Source organism: Benincasa hispida, chromosome 5 (assembly GCF_027475165.1).
Source record: "Benincasa hispida cultivar pf3 chromosome 5, pf3_genome.v1.1, whole genome shotgun sequence".
NCBI lineage: Eukaryota > Viridiplantae > Streptophyta > Magnoliopsida > Cucurbitales > Cucurbitaceae > Benincasa > Benincasa hispida.
The window spans coordinates 21,156,234-21,163,974 of record NC_143482.1 but is presented as its reverse complement, the minus strand read 5'-3'; the positions used below and the strand labels follow the sequence as shown (position 1 = coordinate 21,163,974).

At 41.8% G+C, this 7,741-nt stretch overlaps 1 non-coding gene across 1 annotated transcript; it reads left to right on the top strand.

Moving 5' to 3' along the window:
• Nucleotides 1-1,783: 1,783 nt before the first annotated feature.
• On the top strand, nucleotides 1,784-1,891 carry LOC120069914 (small nucleolar RNA R71). The gene has a single exon (XR_005479721.1). It is a non-coding gene; the product is annotated as a small nucleolar RNA R71 (small nucleolar RNA).
• Nucleotides 1,892-7,741: the final 5,850 nt, after the last annotated feature.

The window sequence follows — 7,741 nt, the reverse complement described above, 5'->3', positions numbered from 1 at the left end:
TGCATCCCTCTTTACAGCGATCTATCTTCTTTGGGTTGCGATGACGGAATAAAATAAGTTGCTTCTTCGTGTAACGCCTCTGCAATCCTGCGCCTCGATCGTTGCAAGAAAAACAGAGAGGGGGTCAAATAAGATTAAACAAAACAAACTTTTTTTTTTTAGAATAAAAAAGTAGATTTGTGATAATAAATAATAACAAGATGATAAAAGTTCATGAAGTATTGATGCAAGAAAAGGGATATTCAAAAGGATTGCATCCCTGATGAGGTTGAGTTATGTAGTAACTCAGGGAATGTTTATTCCAAGCTAGACTTTTCACATCCACGGTGGCTTTTCCCTCTTTTCTTTACCCTCTGGGATCTTGACTGCCTTAATCCGGAGCTTTTCCCCATGAATGTTCATTACAATCTCCCATTGCGCACATCAATTTGAGTGTGACCGGTCGAAAAGAATGGTCATCCCAATATGACAGGCGCATCTTCATCCGCTTTATAATCTAAAATGAGGAAGTCTACCGGCAAGATGAATTTATCAATTGAGATTGTGGCATTTTTCAGCTCTCCTTCAGGATGTATTCAGGATCTGTCCGCAAATAGGAGAGTCTCTATCGTGGGCGTGAATGTGCCAATATTCAATCGTTTGAAGATTCATTGCGGCATGATGTTTATACTTGCCCCAAGATCACATAGTGCTTGGCCATTGTAGACCCCTCTAATGGAGCATTGTATCGTGAAGATTCTTGGGTCGCACATTTTTTGTGGGATCATAGCATTTTGCGTTGCGGCCACTATTTCGATATTTTCTTCATCATTTTGTTTTTCTTTCAATCTTTGCGAAGCTGGTGGTAGCTAGACTTCTTCTGTCTCATGTTCTGGAGGTTTGAGAAAGGACGCAACTTCAAGGTTCATTTTCTCGACCTCTTTCGAACTATAGGTCAACAGGTCCTCGGTTGTCACCGCATTCAAGCTGGTTGTGATGGGTTCCTCCCTTACTTCCACAGTCATTTTGTCGCCCATTGTTCCTTCTTGATACCCCCAGCATTGCGAGGAAGCTATGTTGAGCTTGGCAGCGCTCCTTGCGGTCTATTTTTCAGCTCGCCCGTAATTTGTCCCAACTGAATTTCGAGATTTTGAATGGGCGTTGCTTGAGTCTGAAGCACTGATTCGTTTTTCTCGATGTACTACTTCAACAAGCTCTCTAAAGACGAAGATTGCGGTGTTTGTTAGCTACTAGCTTGATCATGCGTTGGACCATTGTTTTGCGGGAACAATCCGGATGGCCCTCCTTTTTGCGCCACTGGTTGGAAGCTCTGTTTTTTATTTTTCCACGCAAAATTTGGGTGGTTTCTCCACCCGGGGGTATATGTATCGGAATAGTGATTAGTCTTTATGAAGCATACTGACTGCAGGTTTGCTGGGCATTCTTCCATCGAGTGAGCATCTCCACAGATGACACATCTTGCAGTCATTTGAGCAATGGTGTTGACCTGCCCTTTCTTCGCTCTCGTGCTGTTAATTGCGATGCCTTGTATCAAACTCATCGTCGCAGTCATTTGATTTTGAAGAGATGCATGGCCCCATCGTTTATGTCGTCACTGTCTTTAATTCTTAATCTCTGATCGCTTTCCCGCCAATCCTCGTAATTTTTGGAAATGCGATCAAGTATTCTCTTTGCCTCCTCATATGTTTTCTCAAGCAGACCACCAGCTGCTGCCACATTGGCAGCGGTCTGCAAAGAGGGATTTAGTCCTTGATAAAAGATCTCCATCTGCAAGAAGTCTAGTAAGCCATTATGTGGACAATCTCTTACCAACCGCTTAAACCTCACCCAAGCATCGCTAAGCGATTCATCAATATTTTTGTTCAAAATTTGTTATTAATTTCCTTCTCCTGGCATTCTCGGTAGGTGGGAAGTATTTTTTCATAAACTTCTCGACGACTTGCTCCCACGAGGTTATCTCTCCCAGTTCGAGAGAATACACCCATTTTCTTGCTTGATCGCACAAGGAAAATGGGAACAGAGTTAGTCAAACTTCTTTGGTAGAGATATTTGGGAACACAAAAGTGTTGCAGATTTCTATGAAGCTACGGAGGTGGGCATGCGGGTCTTCGCTACGCCTCCCTTCAAACTGCCCAGTAGGCTGGAACATCTGCAACATTACTGGCTTCATTTTAAACCTCGATCCGTTTAACGCTGGCCTCATGATTGTTGGAGAGAAATCATAGAGGTTGGGCGACGCATAGTCCCGAATGGGTCTATTGCGGTCATTCGCCAGAAGGATGGGGTTGGCCATTATATTGTTTGTGTCCATGGCCCTTTCTGCCAGTTCTTCCGCCATTCTTGAGGTTTTGTCTTGCTATTCGTGGTTGTCTTTTAATCGTCGTTGAAATGTTCTTTCAATCTCTAGGTCATAATTCGCTAGAGATTGAGCTGCAAAGAAATTAGAAAAATCACCGTTAGCACACTGCTTTCCCGAAGTCCTCGGAACCGGTGCCAAAAACTTGATGCGTTATTTTAGTAGGTGGAATTATGGATGAAATGCGATGATGAAAATGCGTTGAGCACTCAAGTTTTCTTAGTGGAATCCAAGTGTAAACCCCACTGAGTTTTCTAGTAAGTCCAGGGTCGAACTCAGGGACTTGGAAAACAATATGCGGTGGTGGTAATTTCTCTGAAGACTTTGCGACAACCGATAACTCAAATAATTGTTTGGTTTTGTTGATTGTTATAATGAAAAATAAACAAATGCAGCAGATTTGAGAAAAGTTTGATTGTGTGATAGATGCACTGAGTATGCAGATGAACAGGTTGAGAAGGTCTTTAGCTAGCGTTACTTGGGAATGCATCAGACTATGCGATCATGCTACACCCATGCACAACGAGTCATTTCCCAATGCAAATGCGGTGCTCCTAAATATAGGACGCATGTGTTGAATGAAAAAGTGTCCATAGAGCTTATTCCTAAGTCTCTACTCTTTTCCTATGCGATGATGCAAGATGCAAAAAGGCAAGGTGACCGCACACAATCATATTCTATCTCTAGGATGCATACGATGTGTTAATAGCAAACAGTGCTTATTCCTAAGCTCTTATCTCTTGATTATACATTCTAATCTGACTCTTCCGAGCCTAGATTCTGACCTGACTTTCCCAAACCTAGATCATGTCCTTCGACTACCCTCCCGAGTATCTCTAATGGACAAATGAAGCATACATAATACAAGATAATCGCATAGAATGAAGATCCCCAGTTGTGCTAGCTAAATGTTTTTCAACCCATTCAATAGATTTAGCTACTCATGCGTGATAAACAGAGAGTGAACAGATATAGAGAAGTAAATTCTATTTCCATAAATGAGTTTGAATACACAATAACAATGGAAGTTAAAGGTAAAGAGCCTTATAGCAATCTCTTGCTGTCCAAGGCTTTACACTGGCAACTCTGTTCAGTTCAAAAGATATTCATGCTTCTGCAGGAGCTGGCCCTCTCTCTGATTTTGAACCTTCCAACACTCTCCCAAGCTTATCGGAACGATCTGTCGGCACAACCTCCTTCCCTCGCGTCCACCTTAAAATAAAAGAAAATCTAAGAACAAGGCTAAACTATGAACAGATCTTGTGAACTCGTAAGCAGCTGAACCCCTTTTCTGAAGGATGCCTTTGGTATTTATAGAGCTTCGGGGTGAAGGGCGGCTTCTCTCTTATGATTGCAGAGATGGGATGGATTTAATTCCCTGACTGATGTGCCAAATATTTGTCACCAAAAAGCTAAATGTACTTGTTATCGTTAGTGGCTGTCAACTTAATTCGGATTTGACCGTCATCAACTTTCTGTCCCATCATGATTAATTATGCCTTTCACTTAGATGCGCCCACCAAGTTGCGCCAACTCTATGTGGCAATCCTTCTTGAGCAAATGTTTGCAAACACAATCACCAAAAAGCCTTGCGGTAATGCTGCTCTCAACCAATGATTTTTTATGATCGCTATTTCTGCCTTGTGTCAACGCATATTCTGCATAAAAATACAAAAACCAACTGTTTCTATGCAATGAACACATGCGACCGCAATGTTATAGACTTAATGCTTTTGGACGCAATCTAACATATTTTATCAACATAAACCCTCATTGTTTAATAACTTAGCAATGCAATAACGTGCATTTCTACTTGTTATCAATACACTTTGCGCCCGTCCTGCAAAGATGCATTATGTTGATGGATGTGTTGCGCGAGTATATACATTGTGCCCATCCTCTGCAAATACGCACTATGTTGACGGATGTGCAGTGTTGGTAGAAATACCTTGCGCCCGTCCTCCAAAGTTGTGTTGCGTTGACGGATGTGTTATACTAATGTATACATTGCACCCGTCCTCCACAAATATGCATTTGCGATAACGAATGTATTGCGTTAACAACTAAACATTGCACCTGTCAACCCCGTACTATATTTTTCCTACAAAATTGAGTAACAAGCATGTTAAGTAAAATTATGAAAGGAGATAAAGAAATTAGGAAGATGGAGGAAGAAAATTCTAAGTGTTAGAAATACTTAGATGTGTGAGTTTTACATAATATAACAAGTGGAAATTTGGCTAAGTATGGAAGCAAAGTGTACGCATGCATTGATGGAGAAGTGTGGACGCATAAGGTTGCATATGTAGCAACCAAGGTTTGGTAGAGGCTAAGTGTTGAAGGAAAGGATAAGCTATGTGTTGGTACCAAGGGTGAACGTATAAGTGAAAGCTATGATGCGATGGTAAGCAGTCGAAGGCATGCGACCAAAGGAAATGTGTTGGTAGTTTGCGTTGATGCGAGGGCATGCAGTGCAAGGGCATGCGATGACGCAGTGCAAGGGCATGCGATGATGCGGTGCAAGGCATGCATCGATGGATGGCATGCAACAAGGAAAGCATGCGCCGTTGGAAACGGCAGTGCTATGCGATGATATGCCGTAATGGATGCGATGGACGCAATGGACGCGGCAGTGCTACACTATACGTTGGTTAGGTACTATGTGTTGGTGTTGGCGCTATGCGGCAACGCTATGCATTGGTGGTATGCGGCAGTGGTGCTAGACGATGAGCTAGACGATGGAGTATATGATACATGTTGAAGTCATGCTACGAAACGAGGAAGGCTTAATGCATGGTTGATATGATAAGAGTTATGCGTGGTCTAGGACATGTGTTGGCTTAGAAGTATGTGACCAAAGGAGGGACGCAAAAGCCTCTAAGTGAGCTATGCGTTAGTTAGACTGGGCGATACGTCGAGGAGGTATGCAGCCAGGTGGTTGCAAGTGTTGGCTTGGGAGCTGACCCTTGCGTTGATACCGATGAGGGAAAGATCATCTTGGAGATTGATCAGCTAAGCCAGTTGTCATACTCAAGTTTGACATTATCCTCTAAGGATGAGGTGGCAGCCTGATGTTAAAAGGAGAGCATGCAGCTGTTAGTTTGAAAGAGAAGCTCGACTTCAAGTAGAGGTTTAGAGAAATTCGCTTAAGAAAATGAAGTAATTCTAGAGCCATTCAAACCCTGAGTATGTCTAGTTACTCAGGTTGATATTCCGGAGGGAGATTCTAGCGGAATCGAGCTAGAGTATGAAGAATCTGGCTGGAGGTAGAATTCTTGGGTAAGCTGAGCCAGTCTTGATAATTTAAGGATTCCGGCACAACCATGAAGAATTCTGAGTTGAAATTTTAAGTTAAGCTTGTTAAGACAATTTAGAGAATTTTTTTAGAAGGAAATTTCTTGAGAAAAGGCCTGGAAAATTAGTTATTAAAATTGAAAGTTAAATATGGAATCTTGAGCAAGCAGGCAGCTGCTTGGGTTGAACAAGCAAGCAGCTTTAAGGGCTTGACGATGATGATGAGCGCATGCATTGGAGGTTGAATTGGTGCAAGGATGCACTGAGAAGCATTAGACCATACAACACATATTGAATCCATAAGTGCAAGGTTGCGTTGGATGATGGGCACAACCGGACGAACGCATGGGGCATGCATTGATGTGCCACAAGATGGGCGCATAAGCTAGACGATAGGCGCAACCGGACAAGCGCATTGGGCATGCATTGATGTGCCACAAGACGGGCACATAAGCTGGACGATGGGCACAACCGGACGAACGCATGGGGCATGCGTTGATGTGCCACAAGACGGGTGCATGAGCTGAGCGATGGGTGCAAAGGTTGCTATGCGATGGGCAGTAGGCATGAGCTGAAGGCTTGGATGCATAGGAAGCTTGAACGCCTAACATAATGCACGGACACAAGGCATGGACGCATGGTATTAACGTGGCTGCCTAGTCAAGTAAGGACCTAAGGATTTGGCTAGGTGTTCAACGCACAGTAAGCATACATAAAAAGGATTGCCAAAGATTGTGAGTGAATCTAAATGCTTTAAATGTTTTAAATAAATTGCTAATGCTTATGAATGTTTAACAATGCATGTTTACTAAAAGCTATTTATGACAACTATTCTCAAAATAGTTACCAAGCAACACATCTCACATTAATGCTATACTTATGCTATGATTTTCAATGACCATGAGGATGCGTCAGTATAGAATCTTTTGGGCAACTAAGTCGTTAAGAGATAAGAATATGCAAGTTGAGTATGAGTAGCTTAGTACTGAAGTACACGAAGAAGGTACTGAAGGTCAGCCTTAGAATGTGAATAGCTCAGTACTGAAGTACATGGAGAATGTACTGAAGCTTTGTCTTAGAATTTGAATAGCTCGATACTGAAGTACACGGAGAAGGTATCTGAGCAGTAGTACCTAAGGTATGACGTTACTTAAACTAGAATTACATAAATGAAAGAAAAGTTGTCATTGGTAGTGCCGAGTTCACTCCACATTAGCTACGGATTGACATTGAGGAATTGTGTAAAGATTCTCTTTTAATTAAGGATGCAAGTTATGATTGTAGGAAGTGGACAAAAAGGGTTCCTTCCTAGTTAAGTAGTAACGCAGTAAAGGATGATAAAGAATGAGCAAGAGGGACACTCTAGACTGATAGACAATGGCATAGTCTAACAAAGTAAGAAAAATGTTATGTGATGTTGATGATGACATGAATAATAGTTACCAAGTTTATGTTTTCAGTTAAAACTTTCAATTTTAATATGAAATTTATGTATGAACGCTATGCTTTAATGTTAGTCACTCACTAGGCTTCTAGCTCATGTTTTCAAATGTTTTCCTTTCAGGTAGCGGTCAGTTCCCAAAAGAGTTCGTTGTTGCTGCTCTGCCACTTAAAGAGTCAGGTTGAAGGAAGCTTAATTGAAGACCTGTATTAGTTAGTACACATGTGTCTGTCAAGTTACTGGTATTTTAGTCGGGGCTCACTAAATTGTAATATTCATGTATGAACAATACTGCAAAACCCTGTAATGTAAATGTGTTAAGTTCTGAGTTAATTGTTCAGTGTATTGATGAAATGTATGTATTCAGGGTTTGAACGAAATTGAACAGGCTAGATAGGCAGTAAGTACCAGCAAAAGGGTTGATAACTGCTGCAGTCACCACTCCATCCAGGTTAAGAGGGTAATTTGGGGCGGGGTGTAACAGCGCCCGTCATATAAAAATAAAAAAATGATAAAATAGTCACGAAGAGGGTAATCGAACGATTTCTTTAGCTCCCGACCGAATAATTACATAGCAGACGAAAGGACGTCCTTTCCTGCTATGTCATAATGGGAGGGGCACGGTAGGATTTTTGGATTACCAAAGCCTG